At 48.6% G+C, this 11,686-nt stretch overlaps 1 protein-coding gene across 10 annotated transcripts in view; it reads right to left on the reverse strand.

The window, feature by feature from the left end:
• Arsg (arylsulfatase G) overlaps positions 1-11,686 on the reverse strand; it is a 134,854-nt gene that overhangs the window by 84,828 nt on the left and 38,340 nt on the right. For 5 of the 10 annotated variants that reach the window (XM_052194727.1, XM_052194728.1, XM_052194731.1 and 2 more), the window contains exon 1: positions 899-1,265. The exons of 2 other annotated variants lie outside the window; for them this stretch is intronic. The gene's annotated coding sequence lies outside the window, so the exon portion shown is untranslated. 3 more of the 10 variants (XM_052194732.1, XM_052194726.1, XM_052194734.1) reach the window with 2 other exon arrangements.

Below are 11,686 nucleotides of genomic sequence, written 5' to 3' on the forward strand. Positions count from 1 at the left end.
TGGGCAGACACACGTCACATAAACGTGCACATGGAAAAGGGAAAGAGGGGCTGGAGAGATGGCTCAGTGGTTAAGAACAATGACTGCTCTTCCAGAGGTCCTGAGTTCAATTCCCAGCAGCCACATGGTAACTCACAACCATCTGTAATGGGGATCCGATGCCCTCTTCTGGTGTGTCTGAGGGGAATGACAGTGGACTCACATACATGAAATAAATAAATCTAAAAAAAAAAAAAAAAAAAAGTAAAGGGAAAGAGGGAAGGCACAGGCAGGGAGGGAGCTCTCCTCCCTGCCAGCAAAGGAGGAGTCTTTGACAAACTACGCATTCACTCTTCTTTCCACTTCAGTGGAAGGTACTGGGCCACTTATCTCTACTTGACACAAAATGAAGGCCACCTGGACTGTGATAGACGCCGGCTGAGCAGGCATCATCAACTCTACTTACCAGGCATTAGAGCAAACCTCGGCTGCCAATCAACTCCCCCAACAGTGTTCTCTCTACCCCCACCCCCCATTTTGTTGGTGGGTTGGGAGTCTAGAGATTGAACACAGGCCCCTCACGCATGCTAAGCAGTTGCCATTCCATCACCTACCCCACCCCCCACCCAGAGACCGAGCCTGGTTATAAGGCAAGGCTGGGAGTGTTAAAGGTTAGCTCCCTTTAGTTTCCAGGTCTGCTTATGGGGTGACGATAGAGAAAGGGGCCACAAACAGGCTCTCAGCTAACAGGCAGACACACTCTAAGGGAATCTGCAGATGTGCTGAACAGCATCTGAGTAACCTCGGGCTGGACGTCCACTCCATCACCTGACCCTGGCTTCCCACAGCCCTCCCTGTGGCCAAGCATCCTCCTAGAGAACCTTGAAAACAGCTGAAACAACAAGGAGGTTGGACAGACCTTTCTGGCTCGGGGCTCTGTTGGTTTTCCAGAAACGAAGCTTTCGGATGAACCGAGGCCAACAAAGACAAAGGAGAAAGAAAAGAGAAGTCCGTGTCTGATTGCAGAGTCCTGTTGTTTGTTTCGCCAGCCAGCTCAGGGCATGGCCTATACGCTGGCAAGGGGCCAAGAGTCACATGGGGACTTACCAGGAGGAGCCTTGGGCACCAGCTGTCCACTGAGGTCAAGGGTGGTTCTCCCAGGCACTTGATCTCTGGTGCACCACATGTGTGCTGCTAGCACTTTAATCGAGGTACTCTGCACGCAGCCATGAATGAAACAGACAAAAATCCCTCCCCGTGCTCCACTTTGGTTTTGTTATAGGGGAGGGGAACATGGAGAAAAACAGGAGAGCCGTGGAAACCGAAGCACAAAGGTGTCAGATGTGTGGAGTGGGCGGGTGCACAGTCTAAAAGGGGTTCGGGGTACTCCCACCCAAAAGACAATCGAAGAGTCTTGGGAGACAAGGGTTTATAATAAGGCAAGGGTGCCACGGGTGGAGCTATCAGGAGGCCGAGATCTAGAGCAAGTGGCAAGCTACAAAGAGGTAATTGTGAAGACAAGCTTGCTTCCTATTACGGGGGTAAAGGCCACGAACAAAAGCAACTTAGGGGAGAAAGGGTTTATTTCATCTTATAGCTCAGTCTGCAGCCAAGAGAAGCGAGGGCACAAGTTGCAGGATTTCCCCTGTCCAATTACATTAGAGGAGGTCTGTGATTGGACAGGGGGAAAGGGGGCGGAGCTAAGTGTGGTGTTGAGAGGGAGCCAGAGGGTAAAGTGAAGTACTGTGGCTGAGGACCTAAGATCCCACAAAGTTAGAAATGTTGGGATAAAGTCTTTAATCATTATCAATTACCTCCAAAATCATTGTATTGACATCTTGTAAATTGTGATATTACTGATATATAAATCTGATTGGTTAATTAAGCTTTAAGAGTTCTGATTTACTTGGTTACTGTAATGTGTGGGTCCGCGGATTACAGAGGTTTATGGCGGAGAGGAAAATAGCGGCTCCAGGGTCAAGCGAGCCAGAGCAGGGAAAACAGTTGAGATACTGGGGGTGGGGGAGTAGCTGGGAGACAGTAGTGAAAACAGGTAGAGCAGGACCCCGCCGGGACACGGTGTTGTGGCCCGCCAGTGCAGGTATTAGAGCTCGGCGGGGCAGGAGAGATGGCGGTCGTTTTTTTAAATATTTCCCGCAACAGGCAGGCACCTAGAGGAAGGAATTGAAGCGGAGGCCATGCAGGGAGACGGCTCACAGGCTTGCTCAGCTTGCTTTCTTAAATCACCCAGGACTGCCTGCCCAGGGTCAGCATTGTCTGCTGGCCGGGCCCTCACGTGTCAATCATTAATCAAGAAAATACTCTCACGGACTTGCCTACCAGCCAATCTGACAGAGGCATTTTCTCAGCTGAGATTCCCTCTTCTGAGATGACCCTAGCTTATGTCAAGTTCAACAAAACAAAACAAAACACCTAACTTGACCAGGCTGAGTAAGGGAATAGTAAAGTCAGAGCAACAGAAGGCTGACAGGAAGACAGAGGTGGGATGGCGAGATGGCGAGATGAGGAGATGAGACAGTAACAGAATCCCTGAGAACACAAAAATGTAACTAGCTATGAGCTGTCTGAGTGAGGAGAGTGCGGGCTGAGGGAGACAGAGGCACGTAGAGTGTAGGAGACAGATGCAGCCCACTATTAGGAGACACCCTACACTCACAGAGCCTAAGTGTGGTCACTCCTTACATTTTGCCTCCCCCCTTGGTGCGGGTAGAGGGTTCTAACTCAATTTTGTGGTTCTCCAGCCTCAACTTCATAGATGACAATGTCCTGTCACTCTCCAAAGACTGACTGTGCCTCCTAGCAGGCCAAATAAACACTTCCTCCTCTCCTTCCGTTCTCTCCCGGTATTTTGTCACAGCAAGGAGGAAAAGTAACGGATATGTCTTTGATAAAATGCCTTCACTGAAGCAGGGCAGTGGTGGTGCACACCTTTGATCCCAGCACTCAGGAGGCAGAGGCAGGCAGATCTCTGAGTTCGAGGCCAGTCTGATTGATCTACAGAGAGAGAAGTTCAGGACAGCCAGAACTACCCAAAGAGACACTGTCTTAAAAAAAAAAAAAAACAAAAAGAGTATCTTCACTGAGGTCGGGAAAGCAATTCTACTTACTGCACTGCGACCTTTATTGACGGATTTCTTTATGCACTGTGCAGCTCTAGCCAGATCCTGTTTTTCCCTTCTGGGAGCCATTGTTGCCAGGAAAGCCATCACCAGGAGGGAAAGGACATCCTGTCCAGGTTTAGGCTAAGACCACCTGTGGAGATTGTCACAGCCGGAAACCATGTGGCAGAAGCCAATCTGGGAGCAGGAGCGCCAAAGTGGCTTCACGCCATGCATCTAAAAAGCCCAGGAGCCCTTCGGAAATTATATATCTGGTTCTTGAAGCACAAAAGACCTGAGGGAGCAACCGTTCCTCTGCATCCCATCTTGTCTTTAAACCTCTCTCCCCCACTGGAGAAAACAAACCACCAAGGGGAAAGGGCTTGGGGTCACATACCTGAACCCCCACCCCACCCCAGAACAGTGAGCTTAATTTTGAAGATGTTTTTATAAGGTATATTTACTTATTGTTTGCTAAATATTTCACTGTGGATGTGGCAAGACTTAGCAACCTTGAGAAACTCACACCTACTCATCCAGGGTGTAAACCCGACAAGTATCAATTCATAGCCCTTCTCCCCCTCCACGTCCCTTCGCCCCTCCCCTCCCGAAACATACGGGATTGTTTCTGTTTGTTTTTCAGTTGTGTGTGCGCATTTCTGTATGTGTGCATGAAGATTCGAGTGTTCTCAGATGCTCGAAGAGGGCACTGAATCCTTTAGAGCTGGAGTTATAGGAAGCTGTGAGTCTTTTGACTCGGGTGTTGGGAACCAAACTCAGGTCCTCAGGAAGAGCAGGAAGCAGCCTCTCATCCACTGACCACCCATCTCCTCAGACCCACTCTAGATTCTCTTTTAAGTAAATCCCAGACACCATGTGTTATATTTTGAAATAAGAACGGTCATCACTCAAAGGCTACCTATGGCTAGAGGCTTAATTGCAGACACTCTTTTTCTTTGTTAAATCTTATATCTTTATTGTATGAATGTTTTTCCTATATGTATGTCTGTTCATTACATGTGTACCTGGTCCCTGTGGAAGTCAAAATTGGACATCAGATCCCCTGGAACAGGAGTTACAGGCAACTGTGGGCCACTGGATAAGAGCTGGAAACTGAACCCAGGTCCTCTGCTGGTGCTCTTAACTTTTATTTGTTTATTTATTTATTTATTTATTTATTTTGGTTTTTCGAGACAGGGTTTCTCTGTGTAGCTCTGGCTGTCCTGGGACTCACTCTGTAGACCAAGCTGGCCTCAAACTCAGAAATCCACCTGCCTCTGCCTCCTAAGTGCTGGGATTAAAGACGTGCACCACCACTGCCCGGCAAATTTATTTATTTTATGTATGTGTGTTGAGTGGGCCTGGGTGTAGGTATGTAGATCATGTGAGTACAGGAGCCTGCAGAGGTCAAAAGAGGGCCTCAGGTTGCTGTAACTGAAGTTACAGATGGATGTGAGCCACAGTGTGGGTGCCAGAAACTAAACTCAGGTCTTGTGCGAAAATAGTGATCTTAACTGCTGAGCCATCTTTCCAGGCCCGATGGGCTTTCAATGACTGGTTTATGGGGATACTAACTTCATCAATGGACTAACCCTCCAATGGCTTCAGAACTGAAGGGCCGTTTGGAAGTGAGACCTAATTCAAGGAAGGTCAAAGTATATCTTATCCCAGATGCTTCGTGCCAGTCCGCTGCCTGATTGTTCTCTCTATCCTGATGCTCTGCCCCTCCACACACCCAGAGCAATGCGGCGACCACCTGCTGCCAACACCTCCGGAATGTGAGCCAAAATGGGGCTCCCTGACATTGTTTTTGTAAGTTTATAATTATCTGTTACTGACCCAAAGCCTACAAATATTCAAATGTCTCCTTTCTGTTCTTTGTTTTAAATTTTTTAGTTTGGTGTGTGTGTGTGTGTGTGTGTGTGTGTGTGTGTGTGTGTAGAGGACTCAACCTTGAATATTATTCCTCGGGAACTGTCCATCTTCCAGATTAAACTGGTTTGACAGAAGGCTCAACCTCCACAGCTTGTTTTTTGGGGGGCGGTGCTAGGCAATGAGGGCGGCGCTAGGCAATGGAGGGGCAGCGCTAGGCAATGCGGGGCTCTGGGCAATGGGGCTGCACTGGACAATGGTCTCACACCCTCACACTCAAGCACCTCACCCACTGAGTCATCTCCAAGACACCTGGTTTTGTTTTTGTTTGGTTTTGTTTTTTGTTTCTTTGGGTTCTTTTTTGTTTTGTTTTGAGACAGGCTGACCTGGAGTCACTGGCGGATTGATCCATTGATGAAGTTGGTATCCCCGTAAACCAGTCACTGAAAGCCCAACCCTGCAAGCACCCGGATGACAGGTTCGCACCTCCGCACGCCGCTATCACAAGCAGGTCGCAGCTCTTTATTCCAAGCCGGATCTAGACAAGGTCCTCCTGACGTGCAATGCGTTCAGTTCCCATTCCTTCTGATTTAAATGCTCCCCTGCAATATACATAAAAGACAAGTGGACTTGTTTGCTCCAAATTTGGGTTTAGTTAACTTGTATCCCCTATGGTATCGTTACATAAAATCTTTCTTCAGCTCTCTCCTCCTCTGCAGACAGATAGAGAGAGGGTGTAGGAGTGAAATCTGATTCAAGATCAAGTTTTTTCTCATCAGACTCCTGAACCTGGGATGACAAGGCTGTAGCTCCCCATGAGATGAGGGTACCACAAGAAGGTAATAAGGCTGGGCGATGTCATCAGGATGGCGGCCGCCTGGCAGGATTAATGGAGAAGAGCCAACGTAGCCACAAGGTAGCCACCACATACAAGCCAGGGGGCGGGGATCTCAAGGGCTTGGCTCCTGAGGGCCTGCCATGTCCACTTGGCTTTTACCTGGCTGCTAGGAATCTGGACCCATCCTCAAGCTTGAATGATAAACCGGTTAACCAATGAGCCATCCCTGCAGCCATCTTCTCTTTTCTAGGGTCACAGAGATCAAACCCTGGGCCTTTTGCATGCTAGGTAAGATCTCTACCATTAAGCTACATCCTACACCCCACGTAGAGTGTCTCTAAGATTACGAGTTCAGCACAGTCACCTGCTAGCCGGGTGACATTGGCTATGTCACAGAATCTGTATTAGCTGGAAACAAAGCCATAGTTAATGTCCTTCACCTCCAACAACACAGGAGAACGAAACAGCCCAAGCTGTACTTGTGCGGCGGTCTCCCTGTTGCTTTGAGCACTAAAAAGATATCAGGAAAGAGGGTGACGAAAGTCCAACGCCTTACTGAAATCGCTATTGAGCAAAAGCACTCGCAGCTCTGGTGGTAAAATCCAGACTTCCTGCAGCTATTGGAGTGTGCATCTTTACTGGAGCCGGCCGCGTGTCAGCGAGTTCCCGGGGTGGCCTCTGAGCAAAAGGAGAAGCCCCCAAACACCTGGGGCCTGAACAATGCAGGAAGGAGAGCGAAAGGCCATTCCCGTTTGCACCTCCCAGCTCTCAAACTAAGGCTCTGTATCACAGGGTCCCATCACTGTGCCATCTCTGCTAACCGTGAGCTAGGTCCCTCTGCTGGGCAGAGGCTGCTGACAGCTGACATTGTTGGTAAAAGCTCTCTCTTCCAGCATATCTGGTTTGGGCACTCTAGCTATGACGTCATCTACATGACTGGTGGGGAGGGGGGTGGAAGGGGGATTTCCCCTTTGCTGGTATAAGCTGAATGTAGGAAGCTACAGGACTCATCCGAGAGACACCTGCCTGGGTGTGCCAGGAACTCAGCCATGGCGGCAACTTCAGTACATTTGTTTCATGCGCTGCCTAATCCCAGTACCTTGCCCAGAGAGCATCCAAATCAGTATCTGCTGAATGAGGGCATTCAACACTGAATAAAGGCGTCCCGGCCCGATCGGCCCTGCCCTGGAAACCCAGCTCATCACCTCGCCTCACTTCCCCCTAACCTCAGATGGCCTTTTCTAACTTCTCCTTCCAGATAGTCACTTGTAAAACGTTACCCACTGAAAAGCTGTCTTAGAGGGCGGAGGTGTGGTTCGGTGACGGAGTGCTTTGCCTAACCCTTGTCAGGTCTTTGGTTCCATCCCCAGCTCTGAAGGAAAAAAAGAAAAAGGGAAAACAGGGACTCGAGAGACAGCAAACTCAGTAAGGTGCCTACTTCACAAGGATGAGGACCCCGTTTACACCCCCAGCACAGACATAAAAGCTAGGCAAGGCAGTGGTTTCCCAGTGGGGGGGAGGGGAGGGGGCAGGGGTGGGGAGTGGGGCTGCCAGAGGAATCCCCGAGGATGCTGGCAACTCAGCCTAGCTGAAAAGATGAGTTTCTGCTTTAACAAGAGACCATATCTCAACAAAGTAAGGTGGAGAGCAATCAAATAAGATGCCTGGCCTCTGATGTATACATGCACACACACACACACACACACACACACCATACACCACGCTCACTCACACACACTCACACACCACACTCACACACACACATCATACACCATACTCACTCACACATACTCACTCACATACCACACACTCACACACCACACACACACACATACATACACACACACATACATACACACGCACGCACACCCCACACTCACACACCATACACCACACTCACACACACTCACTCACATACCACACACACCACACACACACACATACCACGCCATACTCACGCGCCATACTCACGCGCGATACTCACGCGCGCGCGCACACACACACACCACATACTCATACACCACACATCATACACACCACACACACCACACACTCACACAACACACTCACATACACCACACACTCACACCACACTCTCACACTCCAAAGAAAAAGAGAAAAAGCCTACTTTCAGTAAGACATATTTCCTATCATCTGAACTGGATAATAAATAATTCAGAGGGACTAGAGAGATGGCTCAGCCGTTAAGAGCACTGACTGCTCTTACAGAAGACTGAGGTTCAATTCCCAGCACCCACATGGTGGCTCACAGCTCTCTCTAGCACTAGTTCCAGGGGATCTGACACCTTCACACAGACACACATGCACATAACATAAAAATAAATAAAGTATTCAAAAATATAAATCAATAATTCAGAGGAGTGAGCACACCCTGGGCATGGATTTTTGTGGGAGACAATAGCAGTCGTCAGAGCTCCTGGTCATCCCTCCCAAGCCCACCTAACACCGGAGCTCTCCACAGACCACAGCAGAGTTCCAATCAGGCAGGGCCTCTCCCTGCCTCTTCTCCATAGGACGATCCTAGAATCATATGATGGCTGTACTTCTTAGCCACCAGGAAGCAAGGAGCTGTCTTGCTCCTAAAGAGTTAGAAAGAAAAAAAAAACAAAAAACCCAAAAACCAAAAACAGGCTAAGACTAAGACTATCTGCCTTCCAGGGGACCTGTGAGTGTGTGTTTAGACAAGACAGAGGAAGCCAGGGACTCTCTTGAACCACAGATAGTAGAAGAGCAGGCTTTTATTTCCTTAAGCCAAGAGGAGCATGGCAGGTTGAGCCACCTCAGGGACTGTGTGGGGGGGGTGGGGGTGGGGGGGGAGGGTGTTGGGGGAGGGAGTTAGATTTCACTGGGGCAAAGGCCAGTGCTTCAATACACAGCTTTCCGACATTTCTCAGATTAGCTTTCACGACCCAAAGCCACGTTATAAAGTTCACTATCACATGGATTCATTCCTCAATGCAACGTGATTAACACTTTATTCTGACAATTTGGGTTTGTTTTTTAGGACGTTTGTCATAGGCCCAAGGCTATGTTCCCTTTCGTGTGGCTAGTGTTTTTTTCCCCCTTTTTTAAGCACCGAGGGATGACACACTACAGGAGCCGCAAGCAAGGAAGACTGAAGGCTGGAAGGGAAGAGTGGTGGTGTTGAAATCCAAGTTGTTCCGCAGTTAATGAGACACAGCCATGGGCAAGTCATCAATAGGGCCCTGGATGATAACAGGGTGTGATGGAATGAACATCCGCACAGGCCCCCACTGCTCTGAGTGACCTCACTGTCCCCAAATACAGCGTGCTCTCACCCACTCCTGCCTTCCTCTCATTCCCTGCAACCCTCCTTTGGCTCACACGCTCCCTATACACTCAACACCCCAGGAGCCACAGGGTGACACTTTATAGAAGGAAGCTCCTTGGGACACCAGCACAGCAGCAAGCCCTTATAAACTTTCACTCAGGCTGGGCAGTGGTGGCACATGCCTTTAATCCCAGCACTTGGGAGGCAGAAGCAGGCGGATTTCTGAGTTCGAGGCCAGCCTGGTCTACAGAGTGAGTTCCAGAACAGCCAGGGCTATACAGAGAAACCCTGTCTCGAAAAAACAAAACAAAACAAACAAACAAAAAAACTTTTACTCCTTGAGCCTGGGACATTGTGGGGAGTACTGTCCTGTCCTGTCCTTGTCCATTACAACCAACCCAGCAGAAAAGAAGACACTCTAAAAATAACCATGTCTCTCTGACTATCAGACTATTGAAACAATGGGCCACCACCCTCCAAACTAGAAGGTGGCCCTCTCCGGGAACCTCATGCTGGGTAAAGGAAAAGGCACCACCCGGAAGGGGAGCTTGTCTCCCAGATGTAACAACTTGTCAGACCACCTTACAGTGTGAGGAGGAAGTTCAGACAATGCTGGATGATGGAGGGCAGGATCACACCTTGACAGGAGTTGCTTAGATGTCTCTGGCTCTTTATTTAAGGTTTACTCTCACTTCAGGACCCTGCAGACGGACTTAAGTCAAGATGGGGGGGGAGGGTCATTCGATCTCTTTAATTCCAATTTGCAATGTGACTATATTGAATAAATTACCCCTTCCACCTGTTTCTATTTATTCAGCTGCTTTAATTGACTTCTTAAGGACGGGTGGCTGTTCTTGGCTTTGGGAGGTACAGCCTGTGACCCCTAAGTTCTGTAATACCATCACTTGTAATACCATCACTAGCTGTTCCTATCCAAATACCCACAGTCCCTCAGAGCAGTTTTTCCTCTCGCCTTTCGACAGCCTATCAAGTGGGAGTCCAGACCACAAGATAAACACGCAGCCCCTCTACCTGGATACTTCAGTTCACTGAAGAGTCCTGGAGGGCACAGATGTGAGCTTCTCTGCCAACTAGGGAAGCCAATATTACTGTTGCTTTTTTTTTTTTTTAAAGAATTAACTATAATAGGATCTAACCCTCTCAAGCAGAACGGAAGCCCTTAGGTAGGTGTCCAGTAGGTGGAATGGAGACCGGAAAAGGGGAACAGGAACCCTGAGGGCTGAGGCCTTCCCTAATAGCCTCTCACATGTTCTCTTCTTCTGAGAGGATCCTGAAGATGCAGCAGCCCAAAGCAGGCTTACAGGACCCTCCCTCTGAACTCCAGGGGAGACTCCTTTCAGTTTTCTTCCCGAGATGAAGTTCTCACAGGCTGGTAAAAGCGATGAGCTTATTTGTAAGCCTAGGTCATATCTGCCTAGCAACCCAACCCAAAGACTATAAGTGTGGACAGGGAACTGGCAGGCCAACTTTGCACAAAGGAATCTGTTCTCATGCAAATAACCCTAAGCAAGAAGGCTAGGAAAAAAAAGAGAGAGCAAGAGCCTGGGCCTGCTCTGAAGAAGCTGTTTCCCCACACCCCCAAGAAGATGCTGTGGGACTGACTCTCACAACAAACTTATTGCCCTGCCTCCTGCAGAGGAAGAGCCAGAGGGGGCTCTTCCTGCACCACAGACTCCCACTGACCTACTGAGAAGGACAACAGTGAAACATGGCCCTTAGCTTAATTTCCTGATTTTTCTGGTCCTGTACTCCAGACTGCAAAGGTCTCTTTGTTCTTATTTAGGACTAAACAAAGTTAGTTCTGTTTGGGGGCTTTGATTAGCAATGGTAATGCAGTGCTGAAGAAGTGAGAAAAACAAGGGGTTTTCATCTTTCCCCTGGATCACTAGGCTTCAAGGGGAAAAGGTGAGGTTTCCCCCCACCCCACCTCCGTTTCTAACCAGCCCTAGCAAAAGTCATCAGCCTGCTGTCGCCAGCAAGGCTGGATTCCAGACACCTTTCCTTACCCAAACACCAGTGGTCCAAGTCAAGGTGGGTATCTACAAATGTCATGTGATCAGTGCTCTCGCCTCAACCTACCTCATCTCTAAAATGGGAATCATGACTATCCTTTGCAGAGGGTTACTGACAAGGCCAAACTACACCAGGACAAGGCAAACATGATGGAGCAGACCTATAATTCCGGCACTTGGGAGATGACTTCAGAGGATCGGGAATTTAAGGTCATCCTCGTCAGGTTTTTATCTCAAAAACTGCAAATGAGCCAGGCATAGCGGTTCATGACTTTGGCAGGTCTGAGTTTGAGGGCCACCTGGTTTACAAGGATAGCCAGAGCTATTACACGGAGAAACCCTATCTGGAAAAAAACAAAACAAACAAACAAACACAAAATCACACGGGTGGCACTTAATTCAGTGTTGGAACCAACACAAACATAAAACAATTAGTTATAATAAAACAGAAGTGATGCATTATTAATAATTCCACCTGGTTGCTGTTACTGCCTCCAACCGCCTGGTTTTATCCAGTCCATCATTCATTGAT

The sequence above is a fragment of the Apodemus sylvaticus genome, chromosome 10 (assembly GCF_947179515.1).
Source record: "Apodemus sylvaticus chromosome 10, mApoSyl1.1, whole genome shotgun sequence".
NCBI classification, from domain to species: Eukaryota; Metazoa; Chordata; class Mammalia; order Rodentia; family Muridae; genus Apodemus; species Apodemus sylvaticus.